This window comes from Abramis brama (genome assembly GCF_963993115.1).
Source record: "Abramis brama genome assembly, chromosome: 23".
Classification (NCBI taxonomy): Eukaryota; Metazoa; Chordata; class Actinopteri; order Cypriniformes; family Leuciscidae; genus Abramis; species Abramis brama.
Genome location: NC_139985.1, coordinates 31045064 through 31067716, shown reverse-complemented (window position 1 = coordinate 31067716; position 22653 = coordinate 31045064). Strand labels below are relative to the sequence as shown.

General features: G+C 43.4%; 1 protein-coding gene across 11 annotated transcripts in view; it reads left to right on the top strand.

Moving 5' to 3' along the window:
- Positions 1–22653, top strand: part of atp2b2 (ATPase plasma membrane Ca2+ transporting 2) — a 184025-nt gene that overhangs the window by 53324 nt on the left and 108048 nt on the right. For 9 of the 11 annotated variants that reach the window (XM_084100830.1, XM_084100831.1, XM_084100826.1 and 6 more), the window contains exon 1: positions 16629–16769. The exons of 1 other annotated variant lie outside the window; for it this stretch is intronic. The gene's annotated coding sequence lies outside the window, so the exon portion shown is untranslated. Of the gene's footprint in view, positions 1–16628; positions 16770–22653 lie in introns of those variants that run through there. One more of the 11 variants, XM_084100834.1, reaches the window with a different exon arrangement.

The window sequence follows — 22653 nt, the reverse complement described above, 5'->3', positions numbered from 1 at the left end:
GTTGATCAGTGTGTTGATGTTCTGATTTTAAAAGTGGTACTTGACCTGAAAGGTTTGAGAAGCGCTGCTCTGAATGACACTGAATGCAGCTGAATATATTTGCAGTGGTGTGTGTGTGTGTGTGTTTTCCATCTCACTGTGCTAAAGGTTAAATCATACTTATAATCTCTCTGGACACCCGCCATGCTTTACCCAACACATTGTGTTACAGGAGCCGACATAACTTCACTCTTCCATTCTAAGAATTCTAAAGTTGACCTTGCTCATTGATTCAAAATAATTAACATTAATAAGAGACTTTCTGATATTAGTTTTCTGATGTGTTTTTCAGTGCTCAATCAATTGAAAGCCCACTGAAATTGAAGTACAGCATGTCCACCTAGCTCTAATGCAACGCACTAATCCCGAGCCCAGGGGGACGGAGAGATTAGCCCGGATTTACCGTTTTCATGAAGGCAAAAATTACATTATGAATAGAAACTCATTGGCTAGATCAGCATTGCAGGGGGAGGATGGTGCAACCGTTCTGTATGTCTTTAGTCCTCACTTTTAATATTGCGCACTTTGATGAACCTTCAGACGGACTCTGACGTCCGTGAAACTGAATGGTACGCGGTCCTGTAAGCTCTTTAAAAATGCTGGAATTACCAAAGTATTAGACAAAAAAATGAAATGACATCTGCGCTGCACTTCGTTAGATGAAGACAACAATCACACGTTTACTGAACACACTATTGTCTGAAACAGAAGTGTTTTTTTCCCCAAGGCTATATTTTGAGGGCTTTTAAATGGTGCCTGTTCAGTCAGAGGTCATTTGTTATGTAATTGCAGTGGCATTTATAACCTGTCCATCTGTAACCACTGGCCAGAATTCAGGTGGATCTAAAGGGGTCAAAACATGTTTAATAGACCAAGTGCTGAGAGCCCGTGACCCTGTCACACGATGCCTATTACTTTAGACAAGCTGTTAAGCAAAAAGTGTTCAGTAAATCGGCCTTATGCCTTTCCTGGAAGCCCCAAAGGAGCAAACATACTGAAAGTAGCTTTTGTACCTGCATGCTAGCACTGTGATTAGAGGCATTTTTTCAGATTTCCGGTGTAAAAATACTTCAGTTATGTCATTGACGGGTTGAAATCTGTGACTAATACTCAAATACAGAAGCTCTTTAGCTCCTATTATATGAATAATCCTCTGAAGTTATGAGTTTGCACTTTCAGCAATAGCAAAATTACGTGATTAAAGCAGTAACAGACTTTATAAAGTGACATGCTTTCACAATAAAATATTGTAATTTATGTGTACTCTGCATTCAGATTGTTTTTTGTTGTTGTTGTTGTTGGTTGATTGTATAATTGCATTAATAACTCATAATTACTTAATTGCATTTTATGTTTACTAGTACATAGAATATATAAGTCATTATTGGCTTGATGAACCAAGTTTGAATGTTTGCAATCGCAATCATAATTATGGTAATTAAGAGCTACAGCAATGAAAATAAAGTGCACTTATTGAAAAGAAGAGGTAAACTGAGGTAAAATAAAAACACACTTAAGAGTAAACTGAATGTAATGATTTCGGACACTTAAATGCATCTTAATTGAAATTGAAAATGTATTATGGTTCAAATATATATTAAATGAAATTAGCTGAACTTTTTGGACCCACCTAAGTAGGACTAAGTAATACATCTTTATATGTAATTTTTTTACTTCTCTTGTCTTTGAAATATGGTTAAAGTGTTCTGCTGAATGCATTTATGGTAAACTAAAATATCATTTCTATTGAAACTTGTACGTCATGCTTTTAAATATATTTAATGCTATATTAACTTTAAATGTAATATCTAAGAACTCACTGCAGTTAAAATTATAATCAAGTACTTAACATGTGCTTTAGTATGCTAGCAAACACATCAGAATGAGAGCACTTCTTTAAATGTACTTTAAAGTAAAACATTTAATTTGACATTATGAATAAAGTGCTCTTTTTCAAAGTGTAAGCAGTCATGAATGTGTGCTCTCCTTAAGTACACATAAGTGACCTTTTATTTCAATAATATCATATCTGCAAGTACAGTTTAAAAAAAAAATATGCCTACTCTTCAAGTGTGCATTTACAGTGGCGCATTGCTGCCACATATATATATTATTTTTTCCACAATTATGTCGTAATAACGAGATGTTATGTCGTATTAACACCATCTCATGTGTCAGTTCTCTAATGTTGATAAAGGCATATTACACGTCACTATACAACATATGTCCTTATTATGAGAAAATATGTCATTTTAATGAGAAAAAGATGTTGTTTTAACAACATCTAGTTATTACGAGAAAATATGTTGTTAAAACGTCACATCTCGTTATTACGAGAAAAGATGTCGTTAAAATGACATAACATCTCGTTATTATGACATCATTGTGTGGAAAATAATATGTATGTTGCAGCAATGCATCACCATATGCATTCAATATAATTAAGTGCACTTCTTTTTCACAACGTCAGTTCTTCTTCTTCAATGTCACTATTTGGAAAAGAATCACATGATCGTTCCTATCATCATATCATATGGTTTTGGGCGAGGCTTTTATTGATGAATTATTCCTTACACACAATGAACTTACAAGTGATCTGAGGCACTTGTTAATTCACAAGTGTTTTTACATACTATATAGATGATGCTTTTGAGAAATGCATAATAGGGAATAAGTACTAGTTACATATGTGCTACTAACATAAGCTCAGAATCCCAGCAACTGAGTGGAAATGTCTCCAGAAAGGGTCAAGGCAACTGTATGAAGTCACTGCATTTTAAAACTGTCCTTGTGAGCGAAATGAACCCATCCATCTTGCAGTCATGCCTCTGGAGTCCTTGAAGGAAGGATAGTCTGAGTTACACTGGTCAGAGGTCAAGTGCTACCAGAGTAAATGCTGTTGATTGTTTGAGGTATTTTTGGGTTTGCAACCCTGGCTCTCATTGATGCAATTCATCAGAGCAGTAAAACTGTCTTCACAGCACAGTATGCATTTTAATGACTTTTTCGACATCAGAGAGGGATGGAAAATCATACAGATGTTGATGCTTTGTCAACAGCAGATGCATTGAAAGCGCTATTAGTAATTAGAATTAAATAATCTAGATGTGTGTTAATGAATATGTGCCATATGTTCATATCCTCTCTTCAGGTACAGTACGTATGGAAATATAACAGTGTAACTGAACCCTCAGTGTAACTAGATTAAAACACAAACTTTAATGTTGGCTTGAGAAAGCCTGACTAAAAGCTTAAAGTATGAAGAATTTGAAGGCAGTGCAGAAAAACAGTTGCTTTAGCTCATTGCTAGCGCATTTTAAGCATGCATGTTAATCAGCACAGTGCTAGCATGTTTGTAGCATGATTTAACACATTGCTTAGCATGTTGATAGCAGGTTTCTATCATGATTTAGCATGTTGCTTGCATGTTTGCTAGCATGATTTAACACGTTGTTACGATGTATTAACGTCACTAACATGATTTAGCATTCTATTAAAATGTTTCTACCATGAATTAGCATTGCTAGCATGTTTTATCATTGCAAGCATAATTTAACATTGCAAGTCTTTTTGTAGCTTGATTTAATACATTGCTAGCATGTTTTTGCATGTTTCCTGAACGAATTAACACAATGCTAACATGTTTTAACATGTGAACATAATGTAACACGTTGTTAGCATGTTTCTAGCATGACTTAGCAAAATCCTAAAATGTTTAACATGTTGCTAGTATTTTTTTTAGCATGTTGCAAGCATGATTTAACATAGCATGAATTAGGGCATTGCTTTTAACATGTTGTGAACATAATATAGGGCATTAGTTTCTAGCATTAATTCACTAATTGCTTACATGTTTTAACATGTTGCTAGTATGTTTTAGCATGTTGCTAGCATGATTTAGCACATTGTTAGCATTATTATCATTTCTAGCATGAATTTGGACATTGCTAGCATGCTTTAGCGTATTGCTAGTATATTTTTTGCATGTTGCTAACATTTGTTTATCACATTGCTATTATGTTTTAGCATGTTGCTAGCATGATTTAACGTGTTACTAGCATTAATTAGGGCATTGATTTTAACATGTTTTAACATGTCATGAACATAATATAATGAGTTGTTAGCATGTTTCTAGCATGAATTAGCAAATTTCTAACATGTTTTAACATGTTGCTAGTAGGTTTTAGCATGTTGCTAACATGATTTAACATGTTACTAGAATGAATTAGGGCATTACTTTTAACATGTTTTAACCAAGCGGCAACCTTCCTGTCTTGAATCCAACACAGAAGTGACTTAAACTGCAGTTCATCGACTGGCCACTAGAGACCGGCTCCAAAAGAGAGTCAATCCCATAGACCCGCATGTTAATATACCCAACTTTACAGCAGAAAAAAACATGTTTACAGCCTGGTGCAAAAAGTGGTTTTGGACTAAATAGCTAATTTTGCTCTTCATGACGACTGTGAGGGGGGTGAATGTTTTTATAACTCATCCGTTTTAATTATATTAAGCCTTAAAGTTGTGCATAATTAAGGGCGTGGCCACTTGAGTGACAGGTGGATTGCCGCTGATGTTAGCCGTTTGTCTGTTAGCGTCACGTCACCTCAGTTAATCCGCCTCGCTGCACATTTTCGTTTATACGGGAGTGACGCTGCCAAGATGGCGACGGCCGGCTCCGCCCACTTTGAGCTTCAAAAATGCTCTTCAGAAACACTACGAGTCACGTCACGCACACTACGCTATATTTATTTACAGTCTATGGGAAAACTACTCTTGATTTTAATCAATCATGCACAGAATGTCTGGTTCACTACATGTTTTTCTGACTTTATAACAGAAGATGCCTTCTTTTGTTAATTATTGTACCTGTAAAAGTGTGTTATTAAGCCCCATCTCAATGGATTCTAGTGTTAAATGCGTCGTGGTCAGCATGGCGTACGTGTGCGGTACAAGGTTCAGCGAAGGGTAACAGTCTTTAAGACTCTCTCCAATTAACTAAAACACCAACACACTCTGGAGAAGCTGTCGAGTTTGCGGCGTGTAAAAGGCTAATAGCTACTGTCGTGACCTCGTGTAGCGACTCTTCTGCATTGGTTCGTGTCGATGTCTCCGTGCATTAGCTGCTTCTGAGGAACTCATTATAGGAAGCAGTTCGTATGTGATCTCTTATGATTCATACTTCACCTTGAAGCAATGTTTCATTACATAGGCCCTATATTCTTGCTAAAACATACAATTTTAAAATGCTAATTTAAAATGAGTATTGATGCTAAGGAATCAAAGTTTTGAACTAATTCACTGAACTGAAGTATATGTGTGTTCTATGCTTTTTGTGCTTGTATGAATGATATGAAATTATTATGATTACAACACTATTCAGCTAGGATGCCATCCCTAGAAAGCTGCTATTAACCTATGTATACAATATATATACATAATGTTACTGACCCCAACTTTTAGGTATATAAAGTTAGCTGAAATGGCTATAGTATTTTTATTATAATGTAGTTTATAAATGGATTTCATTGTGACAACTAACCCCATTGAGGCATACTGTGACAACATGCCCCACTACTGGTAAAGGTCAATGCATGTGCTATAAAGTGTTGATTGTATTTATTGTATCTTTGAGCGTTATCTCTGGTTTTAGTGCATCACACATGTATGCACTGATGCACAGACAGCACAGAGGACTGGTTATGCATCGTCCGGGACGTACTTGTGCACATCTGTCTTGTGTTGGATTGAGTTTCCTTGCGTTCAGCACACGTCTCTGATGCTTCACATGTGGGTGTGTTGAGCAGGAGATGTGAAGCTGAGATCCTAATTTAGCCCAGCGCTGTATGATTCAGCTGAAATGTGTCGAGGTGCAGCTCAAATCAGGCTCACGATAAATAAAATACACCTCGCTCTCCAATAATAGCCTGTGACATGAGGAACATGTGCCATTGTTGAAGCCAGAGGCCACGGAAAAATCATTTGGATTAGTGGATTTATAATTATTTTCCTAGTTTTAGATTGTATACTATTAGCCGTTCATGGAGAACACGTTTCCGCGGTTAATGCAATGGCAAAACTCTAGAGACACGTTCTTTAAAGGTTGATTGTGTCTTAATTTGAGCACTTAAGTGTGTCATGTGCAAGAAACTGCAAAAGACGTGAATACGGCAGTCAAAAACATTTGTCTAGTGTGTGTTTAACCCTTGTGCTGTGTTGAAAACGCTCTAACAATCTGAGGGCCCTATTTTAACGATCTGAAACGCAAGTATCGAAAGCGAAACGCAAGTAACTTTGTGGGCGGATCTCGGGCGCTGTTGCTATTATACCGGCGGGATAAATGACTCTTGCGCTCGACGCAAATCTAAAATGTGTTGGTCTGAAGTAGCTTCATTATTCATAGGTGTGGTTTGGGCGTAACGTGAAATAAACCAATCAGAGGGTCATCTCACATTCCCTTTAAGAGCAGGCGCGCTTGTTCCATGGCGGATTGCTATTATAACGGCGGATTTGCCAGATGCACGCCAGGAGCGGTTCACAGCCGAGGAGACCGACGTTCTCGTCAGGGCCGTAAAACACAGAGAAGTGACACTGGGGATGGAGAAACACACCCAAATTAGCTTCGGTTAAACAGGCGTATGATAATTTGGGTAAATGTGTAAGCTAGATTTATGCCTATTTTTTCACATCTTTCATCTTTCACATCTTTCACTTTTTCATAGAAAAAGTGGTGTCCGCTCAGCTGGGCTCTTTCTTGCAAGAAAATGACATCTATGAAGAGTTTCAGTCAGGATTCAGACCGCATCATAGCACTGAAACTGCGCTCGTTAAAATTACAAATTATTTACTTTTAGCATCTGACCAAGGCTGCATCTCAATACTAGTTTTACTTGATCTTAGTGCTGCGTTCGATACTATAGATCACACAATACTCTTAGATCAACTACTAAATTATACTGGTGTTCAAGGACAAGCATTAAGTTGGTTCAGATCATACTTATCTGACCGCTACCATTTTGTCTATTTAAATGGAGAAAAATCGATCATAACTCCCGTAAACTATGGAGTGCCGCAGGGATCTGTGTTAGGCCCTCTGTTATTCTCAATATATATGCTGCCACTTGGAAATATTATAAGGAAACATGGGAATTAGTTTCCATTGTTATGCTGATGACACTCAGATCTATATTTCATCACGGCCAGATGAAAACGCTAAATTATCCAAATTGACAGAGTGTGTTAAAGATATAAAAGACTGGATGACGCGCAATTTTCTTTTATTAAATCCAGACAAGACAGAGGTACTAATCATCGGTTCAAAAAACCGCCCACAAAACCTCTTACACTACAACTTTAACATAGTAGGATGTCCTGTTACTTTATCCTCTACAGTAAAAGACCTGGGTGTTATACTAGACTGCAACCTGTCTTTTGAAAATCATATTTCATATGTTACAAGAACAGCCTTTTTCCACCTTAGAAACATTGCTAAGCTACATAACATGCTATCAGTTTCTGATGCAGAAAAATTAGTTCATGCATTCATGACCTCGAGACTAGATTACTGTAATGCTTTGTTAGCCGGTTGTCCTGCGTCCTCATTAAACAAGCTACAGTTGGTCCAAAATGCCGCCGCTAGAGTTCTTACTAGATCAAGAAAATATGATCATATAACACCAATTTTATCATCACTACATTGGTTACCTATAAAGTTCTGTATTAATTACAATTTATTGCTACTGACTTATAAAGCCCTAAACGGCTTAGCTCCAGTCTATTTAACGGATCTTCTATCACCCTATAATCCATCGCGCTCTTTAAGATCACTAAATTCAAGGCTTTTGGTCATACCTAGGATATCCAGATCCACCAAAGGAGGGAGAGCATTTTCACATTTAGCTCCAAAACTCTGGAATAGTCTTCCTGATACTGTTCGTTGCTCAGACTCGCTCTCCCAGTTTAAAACTAGACTAAAGACGCATCTCTTCAGCCAGGCATTCATATAATACTTTTAATCTTATAGTTAAATCCGACCTCTAGTTCATAAAAACGCCAGAGGAGAACTGGCCCCCGACTGAGCCTGGGTTCTCCCAAGGTTTTTTTTTTTCTCCATTAGGTCACCTGATGGAGTTTTTTGGTTCCTTGCCACTGTTGCCTTTGGCTTGCTCAGTTGGGGATATTTGGGGATATTTAATTTAATTAATCAATCAACAATACTATTGATCAGCATTACCAAACGTGGACGTTTTCCACTAGAAACAAGCATTGATGTATTATTTTAATTTAATACTGTGAAGCTGCTTTGATACAATCTGTATTGTGAAAAGCGCTATATAAATAAACTTGACTTGACTTGACTTGACATCTTCATTGACACCACAATGATTTCCCTCGTGTGGAATATTTTTTCCTTGTAATTATGTATGGTTTGCAAAATGTGAACTGCGTCTGTGTAGATGAGAGAAGCAAAGTGTGTGTGTGTTGTGCTCACGCTACATTATGGCCAAGCATGCGCCCTTAAAATAGCATCTGAACTGACTTTAGACTAGGTTTCTCCTGGTCAGTGGCGGAATTGTTTTCTGAAACTGCAAAATAGCACCAGGGAACGTTTGCGCCGGAACACGCCTCCTCTTTCGCTGAACCGCCCCCGGGAGCGCAAGTTCATTCCCTAATTTACCGACGTGCGTCTGTGGAGGGAAAAGTCCGCTGTGCATCGGGTGCAAAATAGGAATGATACATGCGTCGGTGGACAGGGCTCATGCGTTGGAGGCGGGGCTCATTTGCATATTCATAGAACCACGTATACTGAATGAGGCAAGGGTGTCGAGTTACATTCAAGATATTTTAAGGCATGAAGACATTTATTTTCAAGGAAAAAACTTTTAAATATGTCATTTTGGTGATCAAAGATGAGTTTTAAGGGACACAATTATTAACTACAGGGGGACTTTAATGAACATTCTTAGAACACATTTTTGTCCTCTAAACCTCTACTCGAGTCGGAGTCTTGGCCTAACGCTTATTTTGCGATGAGCACTTTAGTATTTTTATGGCTTCTGAATTAAGACATTGGTAGATTTTGAAGATCTGGGTATTGTGCGTCGGCTTTTATTGAACTATTTGAAATGTGAACGCAGTGTCTTCTCACACACATATGGACACATTGAGCCCCGGTGCTGATGTTCGACACACAGGTTTGAGTCTGTCCTCTCCATCTCTTCATCTCTCGAGGGCTTTGCTGCACTGCAGTATTGATATGCGGGGGCGTCCCGATTCACAGGCACACACTCCATCTGCCCTGCAGCAGAACACACACTCACACACTCATCCTGTCTGTGGCTCATGAGGACATGATCAGTTCGATATTGTCACGCTGGGTTGCAGGAAGGCAGACGAAGAAGATACTGTAACTTCCAATACAAAGATTTATTTACAGTCCAGAAGACAGGCAAACAGGTTGAGCAACACACACTCACACAACGGTGATCGGACACAGAATAATAGTGAGGGACCAACTTACAGAGCAAACACAAATGTGACCCTGGATCACGTCACCAGTCACATGTCGCACGGGTATATTTGTAGCAATAGCCAACAATACAGTATATGGGTCAAAATTATAAATTTTTCTTTTATGCCAAAAATCATTAGGATATTAAGTAAAGATCATGTTCCATGAAGATATTTTGTAAATTTCCTACCGTAAATATATAAAACATTTACAATCATAGCATAGCACAATCGCGAACATAAATGAACAACTTTAAAGGAGATTTTCTCAATGTTTCGATTTTAATGCTCCCTCAGATTCCAGAATTTCAATAGTTGTATCTTGGACAAATATTGTCCTATCATAACAAACCACACATCAATGGAAAGATTATTTATTCAGCTGTCAGATGATGTATACATCTAAATATATCATCTAAAATAATATATTATCTAAAATTATCTAAAAAAAATTGACCCATGTGACTGATTTTGTGGTCCAGGGTCACAAATGAGGATGATTAATAGAACACAGCTGTCACATATGAACTAATAATGAGGAGCGGGGAAACTGAACGAACACATGATGAACATGAAAACAAACTAGAAGTCCATGATGAGGAAACTAGGCTGAACATGACATGACAGATGTGACGCTCAGACACGTAGAGCTTTGCATTCTGGACCTCGACCTGATGAAGTCTCTCTGAGTGTTTAAGATTAACTAAAGGACTGTCAGTTACAAACAGAATGAGTGAGTTACACAACTGCTAAACAATTAATCACATATATTTGTATTTTTTTGTTATGACATGTAATTTGTATCATGGAATATATAAGAAATTGTATAAGGAATTTCGGTAACACTTTATAATAAGGCTCATCATTTAACATTAGTTAATGTATTAACTAACATGAACTAACAATGAGCAATACATTTGTTACAGTATTTTTTAATCTTTATTAATGTTAGTTAATAAAAAATACAGCTGTTCATTGTCTGTTCATGTTAGTTCACAGTGCGTTAACTAATGTTAACTAATACAACCTTTGATTTTAATAACGTATTAGTAAATGTTGAAATTAATATTAACTAAGATAAATAAATTCTGAAGAAATATTGCTCATTCTTAGTTCATGTTAACTAAGGTAGTTACAGTTCCCTTTCGAGGGAACTCGCGATGCGTCGATGACGCTTTGGGAACGCTTCTGCGTGATTGCGTCTGAAGCATTTGTATCAACTAGTCAAATGGCGAGAGTGGGCGTCACGGGCGGGTGACGTGACGACCAGGAAAGGATAAAGGACATCCGGTCTAGAACCGCGCTAGCTTCTGTGCCTCAGCAAGCGCTCTGTGTTATACTGTCTGTGTTATTTATTGTTGTCTGTCACAAGCATAGATATTATGGCGAACAAAACAACCTTAGATCGTGTGTTCCTCCCTGCCCTCTGTCTTTACGGGTGGGGATACACACGATGTATGTGTTGTTTGTTTGGAACGGAGCATGTTCTGTCAGCGCTCGAGGGTGCTGACTACGAGCATTGCGAGTTACTATCGTACTCGCTCCGTTCCCGCTTGTCACTCTTTGAGGAGGGTGTTCAGGCCCGCGTTCCTCGCAGTACTGACCCCGTGTTGCCGAGGCAGCACGGAAGTTGGTATTGTGGGTTCGCAAATGGATCTCGCAGAGAGGTTAGAGACGGGCTCCGCCTTTTCTCTGCTTTTATCCGAGGGATCCAGCGCTCTCTCTCTGGGATCGGAAGCCCGCGCCGCGGCTTCTTCCGTCCTGGTTAGAGAGCCCGGTGTTTCAGCAATCTATCTCTGAGGAGGTAGAGTGCTGAGCATCGATGCATGTTCACAACCATAAGCATATAATATATATCTAGACAGGAGTATGGGGAGCAAACAGCTTTGGATTGTGTGTTCCTCCCTGCCCTCGCTTCATTACGAGTGGGGACGCAATTCATGTGTTGTTTGTTTGGGAGCGAAGCATGCACGGTCAGCTCTAGTAAAATAAGGGGACTGACAGTGTTCATTCATAAATTCCCGACGTGTAACATTTGCACTATCAAGAGTTTAGCTCTGCTCCCGATGGCTTTCTTCTCGAGGGAAGAAAGTCAATGCTACCGGGAGAATGGCGACTCCATCCCCAGGTGGTCCAGCTGATTTTCAGGCGCTTCGGGACCGCACAGGTAGATCTGTTTGCCGCCCCGGACACGTCTCACTGCCAGTTGTTCTATTCCCTGACCGAGGGGACCCTCGGCACGGATGCTCTGGCACACAGCTGGCTCCAGGGCCTTCGCAAGTATGCGTTTCCCCCAGTGAGACTTCTTGCACAGACCTTGTGCAAAGTCAGGGAGGACGAGGAGCAGGTCTTGTTAGTTGCGCCGTATTGGCCCAACCGGACCTGGTTCCCGGAACTAGTGCTCCTCGCGACAGCCCCTCCCTGGCCCATCCCTCTGAGAGAGGACCTGCTCTCTCAGAGACGGGGCACCCTATGGCACCCGCGTCCAGACCTCTGGAAACTCCATGTCTGGTCCCTGGGCGGGACGCGGAGGTTCTAGGTGACCTACCCCCTGCGGTAGTTGACACCATCACTTCCGCTAGAGCCCCCTCTACGAGGCGCCTCTATGCGTTGAAGTGGAACCTGTTCGTTGACTGGTGCTCCTCTCACAAGGAGAACCCCCGATCTTGCTCGATTAGAGCTGTGCTTTCCTTCCTACAAGAAGGGCTGGAGCGAAGGCTGTCTCCCTCCACCCTTAAAGTGTATGTTGCCGCTATTGCCGCACATCACGATGCTGTTGATGGTAAGTCTTTGGGAAAGCATGACCTGATCATCAGGTTCCTGAGGGGAGCGAGGAGACTGAATCCTCCTCACCCACTCTCTATACCGTCTTGGGATTTGTCTCTGGTCCTTTCGGCACTTCAGAGACCACCCTTTGAGCCTCTGCAATCAGCTGAGTTAAAAATCCTGTCCTGTAAGACAGTACTCCTGGTTGCATTGGCCTCTATCAAGAGGGTAGGGGACCTGCATGCATTTTCGGTCGACGAATCGTGCCTAGAATTCGGCCCGGATAACTCTCACGTGAACCTGAGACCCCGGCCCGGATACGTGCCCAAGGTTCCTACCACTCCCTTCCGAGACCAGGTAGTGAACCTGCAAGCGCTGCCTTCGGAGTAGGCAGAGCCAGCCCTGGCTTTTCTCTGTCCCGTTCGCGCTCTGCGTCTGTACGTGGACAGAACGCAAAGCCTCAGGACCTCAGATCAGCTCTTCGTCTGTTACGGAGGCCAGCAGAAGGGGAAGGCTGTCTCCAAGCAGAGGATGGCCCACTGGATAGTGGATGCCATCGCCTTGGCTTACGAAGCCCAAGGCGTGCCCTGCCCGCCCGGGTTGAAAGCCCACTCCACTAGGGGTGTCGCTTCTTCCTGGGCGCTGGCACACGGCGCCTCGCTGTCAGACATCTGTAGAGCTGCGGGCTGGGCGACACCTAACACATTCGCTAGGTTTTATAGCCTACGTGTTGAGCCGGTTTCTTCCTGTGTGCTCGCTTCATCTAGCCGGTAACACCGAAGTTCCCGCTCTAGTGTCGGCTTGCTGCGCCACTCCCTTCCTAGGAATGGATACGTGCGCTTTTTTGCTCCAGTCGAGTTCCCCAATTGGCGAACCCTGTGAGTTCCTCCGCACCCCTTCGGCAGTCGGACGTTGCGGAGCGTCCGACGCCAGGCCTAGTGCTCGTATGCTTGTGTAACTTGTGCTAAGCTGGGTTCCATATGTGGTGATCCCTGCGGCGATCCCATATGTGTATTCTTCCACGACCAGCTCCCTGCGGTGAGCCCGTGTCTTCCCTCTTCGGGTGGAGCCACCCCAGTGACATTCCATATGTCGCACTGCCCCTTCGGCCAGTCCATATGTGTATTCTCCACATGTTACCTCCCTTCGGGCAGGATGTGGCTCCGCAGCGTCCTTTCCCCTGGAAAGGTACGCTTTCCCAGTGTTGTCCAAGAGTTCCACTGTGTGGGGTATAATGGAACAGCAGTTGAACTCCCTCTACGCAGGTCTTCCGCCCCAGCAGTTGGGGGTCTGAGAGTCTTGCGTAGGGCGCTGGATGTGGCAGCAACTGTGGCGTTTTCCATGGGATCCCAATTACGTCGTCACGTCGACGTTACGTCGAATGTGAGCGACTGAAAGGGAACGTCTCGGTTACTGATGTAACCCTCGTTCCCTGAAGGAGGGAACGGGAGACGTAACGTCCCGTCGCCACCGTTGCTGACCGTCGCTGCATGGCCGTCACAAATCTCGGCTCCTCAGCGAAAAACAATGTGTGCGTGCGCCCGCTTCCTGTTTATACCCACGCTGCGGGGCGGGGGCGTGTGACGCGATTCACGCACGCCAACGTTCATTGGCTCGTTCTGTAGACACTCGAAGTTGATAGGGCTCCCTGAATGAGTATATGATAAACTGTAATTTATTCCTGTGATTTTCATCATCATTACTCCAGTCTTCAGTGTCACATGATCCTTCAGAAATCATTCTAATATGATGATTTGATGATCAAGAATCATTTATGATTATTATCAGTGTTGAAAACAGTTGTGCTGATTCAGATTTTTGTGGAAACCGTGATACTTTTTTCAGCACAAAAGAACAGCTTTTATGTTAAGTAGAAATCTTTTGCAACATTAGAAATGTCTTTACTGTCACTTTTGATCAATTTAATGTGTCCTTGATGAATTCATGCATTTGTTTCTTTGTATGTACGTCACTAGCGTACAGACCGCATCGATCGTGTTGTTTTGCAGAGCGTTGTTTTCAAGACGCCGTTCCGGTTCATCCTGTTGTGCTCAGGGTTCTGGATTAGGTCTGAGATCATGATTAAATGGGTTATTTTTCCATAAATAGAATTTACACATCAAATTAATAATCCTTGGACATCCAGCTCATATTCCGCATCCTCGTGACTCTTACCGGCTGGTGAATTCGACAGACCCAGTTTACCGTGACGTGAGACACCTGTAATTGATAAGCAGGATTGGCTCATGCATCACTCGAGTCCCGTGAGGAAGTGTGTTTCAAAACACCCGTGAGTTTGACTGAAGTGAAGCTGTGTGTGTGTGTGTGTGTGTTCTGGCTTCACCATATTTCAGGGACAGATCTGTACACAGAAGAGAGCTAAACATCAAACACAATCTCCTTCTGGGGGCGTCCTCATTTGTAAAGACAGTATAGAGATAAAGTAAATAAAACACTTTTTGCAGAAAACAAATGCAGAAACTTTGATTCTCTTTTAACTCTGTTAAGGCCGATTATTTATAACTAGATGTGTATAATATATAATTATATGGTATGTCACCATTTAGAAACAGTAGCAGTGTCTTTTCATCCATCCATCCATCCATCCAATTCACATTTATTTGTATAGCGCTTTTCACAATACATCTCATTTCACAGCAGTTAACTGATGTGTTATCAGAGGAAACTGTCTTAGTTATTTCAGAAATGTACACACAAATCACAGTATGCTAAAAATGTACTAATTTAAACAATGTAATAATTTAAGTCAGAAACAATGAGCTCATTGAAGTAATGAATACTTGTTTGTTAACAAATGATCCAAATCCATCCATCATCAGTGTTGAAGAGTATAGCCAACTACAAGTAGTGACGCTACTAACTTAAAGGGGTGGTTGATTATGATTTGACTTTTCTAACTTTAGTTAGTGTATAATGTTGCTGTTTGAGCATAAACAAAATCTGCAAAGTTACGACACTCAAAGTTCAAAGCAAAGGGAGATATTTGCTTTTAAAGAAATCGATTTTTAAGGACTACAACAAACGGCTGGTAGAGACTACACGACATTCCTCCCAGGTTAGTGACATCACCAACCCTAAAATTTACATAAACCCCGCCCCCAGAACACCCAGGTCCATGTTGAGAAGAGAAGAGTTGTTGTAGTCGAGCACATTTGTGAGTCAGCTCAAACTGTAGCATCCGTCTTTTCACATGCAATAGAAAGTCACTCTGTGTGCATCTCACAACAGTTCCTATACAGCGATCTATATATTATCATGACAGAATATGCTAATTGAAGATAGTTAACTCCACATCAGCAACATAAATTCATTTATGCATTCTACATGTTGTCACTTCTTCTTGAGTCTCTCCATCTTTGTCTGACTCCATTTAAACATAAAAGGCAGAACAGTTTCTGTCATTTTAGTGTGTGTCTGCGTGAGGTAATCGGAGCTGCTAACACACAAGCTCTTGAAGCTCCGCCCCCTGTGCCGGGAGCAGCAGCTCATTTGCATTTAAAGGGCCAGACACAAAACGGTGCGTTTTTGCTCACCCTCAAAAAGTGACAACTTTAACATGCTATATACAAATATCTGTGGGGTATTTTGAGCTAAAACTTCACATACACACTCTGGGGACATCAGAGACTTATTTTACATCTTGTGAAAAGGGCATTATACCACTACTGTAGCTACTGGAAAAGCAACTAAGCTGCTGTCAAGCCTCTGAAAAATGTAAAGTTAGTAGCGTCACTACTTGTAGTTGGCTATACTCTTCAACACTGATGATGGATGGATTTGGATCATTTGTTAACAAACAAGTATTCATTGCTTCAATAAGCTCTTGTTTCTGACTTAAATTATTACATTGTTTAAATAAGTACATTTTTAGCTAACTGTGATTTGTATATGTACATTTCTGAAATACATAACTAAGACAGTCTCCCGTAAAGCTGCTTTGAAACGATGTGTATTGTTAAAAGCGCTATACAAATCATATCTATCTATCTATCTATCTATCTATCTATCTATCTATCTATCTATCTATCTATCTATCTATCTATCTATCTATCTATCTATCTATCTATCTGTCTGTCTGTCTGTCTCTGAGTGTTTCTCATTCCCATCTCTTCATGTCTCTTTCTCTTTCTGTGTGTTCTGCAGGGTTCACCCCTCCCTTCACCTCACTCTCCTTTTCTTTCCATCTCTCTCCCTCTCTCACCCTCTCTCTCTCTCTCTCCCTCTCTCCCTCTCTCCCTCTCTCCCTCTCTCCCTCTCTCCCTCTCTCTCCCTCCCTCTCTCTCTCTCTCTCTCTCTCTCTCTCTCTCTCTCTCTGTCAGTTGTTGTGTGGTACGGTTGAGTCTGTGTTTGCGTCTCTCAGTACAGATGCTGAAGGGTGATTACTCTTCTCTGAGACTCACGGCTTTGTGGATTTGACATGATCGTCTGGTTCAGTAAGTAAAACTCACCTCTGCTTCGAGAACCGCTTCATTTGACAGTTAATGCATGTTTGCGTCTCTGTGGCGTTCGGGAACACGGAGCAGCTGTGCCGAAGCGCATGTGTCCTTCACACGCAGAAGGTTGGCACACTGGCAGGTGGGGACGCATTGGGTTTCATGCTGTCTTAAATGATCTCCTGACCAGTGTGTCACGGCTGTTTTCTCTAGCATTGGAAGCTCCAGTTACAGTTGAATGGGATTATGTCAAAGCTCTCTTGCATGGGTGCCCTCAGATACGCCTGAGCACAGACAGATTTAGCTGGGGACAGTTTCCGACCCGCTGTTGTTGAGTTGGACCGCTTCAGAATGAGTGTAAAGTTTGTTGTGTGGATGTAGGTTTCTCAGACCGTGTTCAGAGGACACATGGCGGTGACCTCCAGAGTCGTAGCTTCACTGCGACAAAACTGTGTTTTTGGATGCGCTGTGTAAGAACACGAGGGGGAACTCGTCCGTACTGAAGTCAGCAGATCCTCATTCATATTCCAGTTTCATAGCTGGTCATATAGCATGTACTATTAGAGAGAATACTTGTTTTTAATATAACATACAGTCAAACCAAAAATTATTCAGACACCATATATCATTTTTGATCATATTTTTTTACTAGTGGGTACAGGACACTATAGTTCATTTATGTTAGTTAGGATAGCAGGGTGTCTGAATAATGTTTGGTTTGACTGTACATGTTGGAAAAAAGTGATATATATATATATATGTACCGTTTCATAGCTGAAATATGTCATGGTCATATAGCATGTACTATTACAGAGAATACTTGTTATTAATATAATATACATGTTGAAGATTTTTTGTATGCAAAGGTTATATAAGTTTCAGACGGCGTTTATCTCGCGCAGTAGGTGTCATATGCACAAGTGCTCAGCTGTAAATGTGTGTCTGCTGTAATGACTGCATAAGTTGCTGTGGATCATCCTTCATCGTGCCGGCAGCGAGATGCTCGCTCATTACCGCTGCGTGTGTGTGTGGGGGTGCGTGTGTGTGTGTGTGTTTGATTGCATCTGTAGAGGATCAGGTTAGTGCATGTTGCATTCTGATGCGTCATGTGCCGGACGTTCATGAGCCCATAGCTGGGTTACGACACACACTCCCCTATCCCACAGCTGGGTTACGACACACACTCGCCGAGCCCATAGCTGGGTTACGACACACACTCACCGAGCCCACAGCTGGGTTACGACACACACTCGCCGAGCCCACAGCTGGGTTACGACACACACTCACCGAGCCCACAGCTGGGTTACGACACACTCCCCTATCCCACAGCTGGGTTACGACACACACTCATCGAGCCCATAGCTGGGTTACGACACACACTCCCCTATCCCACAGCTGGGTTACGACACACACTCGCCGAGCCCACAGCTGGGTTACGACACACACACGCCTATCCCACAGCTGGGTTACGACACACACTCATCGAGCCCATAGCTGGGTTACGACACACACTCGCCGAGCCCATAGCTGGGTTACGACACACACTCGCCGAGCCCACAGCTGGGTTGCGACACACACTTGCCTATCCCACAGCTGGGTTATGACACACGTTCGGCAAGCCCATAGCTGGGTTATGACACACACACGCCGAGCCCATAGCTGGGTTACGACACACACTCGCCGAGCCCACAGCTGGGTTACGACACACACTCGCCGAGCCCACAGCTGAGTTACGACACACACTCCCCGAGCCCACAGCTGGATTACGACACACACTTCCCGAGACCACAGCTGGGTTATGACACACACTCCCCAAGCCCACAGCTGGGTTACGACACACACTCCCCGAGCCCACAGCTGGGTAACGACACACACTTCCCGAGCCCACAGCTGGGTTACGACACACACTTCCCGATCCCACAGCTGGGTTACGATACACGTTCGGCAAGCCCATAGCTGGGTTATGACACACACTCGCCGAGCCCATAGCTGGGTTACGACACACACTCGCCGAGCCCACAGCTGGGTTGCGACACACACTCGCCTATCCCACAGCTGGGTTATGACACACGTTCGGCAAGCCCATAGCTGGGTTATGACACACACTCCCCATGCCCACAGCTGGGTTACGACACACACTCATCGAGCCCACAGCTGGGTTACGACACACACTCGCCGAGCCCACAGCTGAGTTACGACACACACTCCCCGAGCCCACAGCTGGATTACGACACACACTTCCCGAGACCACAGCTGGGTTATGACACACACTCCCCAAGCCCACAGCTGGGTTACGACACACACTCCCCGAGCCCACAGCTGGGTAACGACACACACTTCCCGAGCCCACAGCTGGGTTACGACACACACTTCCCGATCCCACAGCTGGGTTACGATACACACTTCCCGAGCCCACAGCTGGGTTATGACACACACTCGCCGAGCCCACAGCTGGGTTACGACACACACTCCACGAGCCCACAGCTGGGTTATGACACACACTCCCCTTTCCCACAGCTGGGTTACGACACACACTCGCCAAGCCCACAGCTGGGTTACGACACACACTTCCCGAGCCCACAGCTGGGTTACGACACACACTCCCCGAGCCCACAGCTGGGTTACGACACACACTCCCCGAGCCCACAGCTGGGTTACGACACACACTTCCCAAGCCCACAGCTGGGTTACGACACACACTTCCAGAGCCCGCAGCTGGGTTACTACACACACTCATCGAGCCCATAGCTGGGTTACGACACACACTCCCCTATCCCACAGCTGGGTTATGACACACCCTTCCCGAGCCCACAGCTGGGTAACGACACACACTTCCCGAGCCCACAGCTGGGTTACGACACACACTTCCCGATCCCACAGCTGGGTTACGACACACACTCCACGAGCCCACAGCTGGGTTATGACACACACTCCCCTTTCCCACAGCTGGGTTACGACACACACTCGCCAAGCCCACAGCTGGGTTACGACACACACTTCCCGAGCCCACAGCTGGGTTACGACACACACTCCCCACTCCCCGAGCCCACAGCTGGGTTACGACACACACTCCCCGAGCCCACAGCTGGGTTACGACACACACTTCCCGAGCCCACAGCTGGGTTACGACACACACTTCCCGAGCCCACAGCTGGGTTACGACACACACTCCCCGAGCCCACAGCTGGGTTACGACACACACTCCCCGAGCCCACAGCTGGGTTATGACACACCCTTCCCGAGCCCACAGCTGGGTTACGACACACTCGCCGAGATCACAGCTGGGTTACGACACACACTTCCAGAGCCCACAGCTGGGTTACGACACACACTCCCTGAGCCCACAGCTGGGTTATGTCACACACTCCCCTTTCCCACAGCTGGGTTATGTCACACACTCCCCTTTCCCACAGCTGGGTTACGACACAAACTTCCCGAGCCCACAGCTGGCTTACGACACACACTCCCCAAGCCCACAGCTGGGTTATGACACACACTCCCTGAGCCCACAGCTGGGTTACGACACACACTCCCCGAGCCCGCAGCTGGGTTACGACACACACTCCCCGAGCCCACAGCTGGGTTACGACACACACTCCCCTATCCCACAGCTGGGTTACGACACATACTTCCCGATCCCACAGCTGGGTTATGACACACACTCCCCAAGCCCACAGCTGGGTTATGACACACACTCCCTGAGCCCACAGCTGGGTTACGACACACACTCCCAGAGCCCGCAGCTGGGTTACGACACACACTCGCCGAGCCCACATCTGGGTTACGACTCACTTCCCGATCCCACAGCTGGGTTACGACACACACTCCACGAGCTGGGTTACGACACACACTTCCCGATCCCACAGCTGGGTTATGACACACACTACTCGATCCCACCGATCCCACAGCTGGGTTACGACACACACTCCACGAGCTGGGTTACGACACACACTTCCTGATCCCACAGCTGGGTTACGACTAGAGGTCTGCACAGGCTTTGAACTTAAGCCCGAACCCGGCCTGTACCCGAAATCATTTAACCCGACCTGACCCGACCCGACTCGACTCGACTCGACCATTACTGTTATATTTGTCGTAACTCTTTTCTCTCAGTGTCTGAAACGGTTCGATCAAGGATTCAGTCTCTCTAAACTCCGCCTCTCTGAGAGCTCTCTGCTCTGATTGGTCAGAAACCAAACGCTCATTATCATATCTGAATCTCAGCTCTTGACACACAGTGATACGAACAGTAACGATGGCGAGGGTTTTACCGTATCAATCTCATCAAAGTGGATTTGCTTTGTCAGCAGAAAACAGCGTCTTCTCCACATGAACAACACGAACCAAAGTCTTCCATTCTCAGATAAACTACAGTGTTTGAGGGCGGAGCTAAGAGACGCTGCTCAGCCAATCAAGACCACAGGCTGGCATTATGCAAATTAGTTACAAACCTACGCAGATTCAGCAGGAAGTGAGACTAAAATTATTGACGACTCATTTCAGTTCAGAATCACTTCTTATTTTTGGGAGACAAAAACTCCATTTATCTGCACTTTTAACTTTGTAGACCTTTTACATTCACAATCAGCTGCATCACACACTGCATGAAAGGTAATAATAGGGGCACTTTAAAATGTTCATCACACTAAGACAAAAATGGTTCTTTTAAGGACTGGAAAGGTCTTTTGGGGAGTGAAAAATTGTCCTCCTATTGCAACATTACAAAAACAATATTCATGTCTTTCTCTCTTCAGTGGAAAAGAAATGAAGGTTTTTGAGGAAAACATTCCAGGATTTTTCTCCATATAGTGTCTTCAATGGGGTCCAATGGGTCGAAGGTCCAAATGTGAGTTTCAGTGCAGCTTCAAAGTCTTGACACGATCCCAGCCGAGGAATAAGAGTCTTATCTAGACAAATCATCTGAAATTTTCTAGAAAAAATAAACATTCATATACTTTTTAACCACAAATACTCATCTTGCACTAGCACTGATGCGCCACACATTACGTAATCACGTTGAAAGGTCAAGCGTGACGTAGGCGGAAGAACAGACCTAGTGTTTACAAAGCGAACATGCAAAGACTAAATCTAACGCTATAAAAAAAATAAATAAAAAAAAGGTAAAACAACAATATCGGATGATTTTGAAGTTGGAGGAGAAAATTAGATGGAGTTTTCACACTACTCTACATTTCTGAAGCTGCACTGAAACTGACATTTGGACCTTCAACCCCCTGGACCCCATTAAAGTCACTATATGGAGAAAAATCCTGGAATGTTTTCCTCAAAAACCTTCATTTCTTTTCGACTGAAGAAAGAAAGACATGAACATCTTGGATGACGTGAGGTTGAGTAAATTATCAGGACATTTTAATTCTGAAGTGAACTACTCCTTTAATATCATGTAGATGTTTGGAGGCTCTGGTGCTCATGCTTTTGCTTGTCCACTATCCTGCATTACATCACCAAAAGGAGGACTTGGGACCCAAGGGTTTAGGGCAGTACTTGGGACACAAGCATTTTGTGTAATGCTATTAAAATGAGCTGTTGCTAACTTCTCTAACTAACACTCAAGCAGATTTAGAGCAGGTAAATGTACAACTGCAAAATGAAACGTCTGTCATCATTTACTCACCCTAAAACCATATTTTAGCCAGCAATGTTGAATGTACAGTATCATAAAAGTGTGTAGTTAATGCTATCTGTCTGTCCACACCGAACACAAAAGCCGCCATGTGACGTGTTCAGTAGAGACAGTGGTAATGTGTGTTTGTGACAGTCCTTCAGTTGTTTTTAGCGTTTACAGTAACAGACTACTTTTTTCAGTGGTGTAACATAACAAAACATTGTTTTTTTGTCATATTGAGTTGTTCCCGCAGTTTTA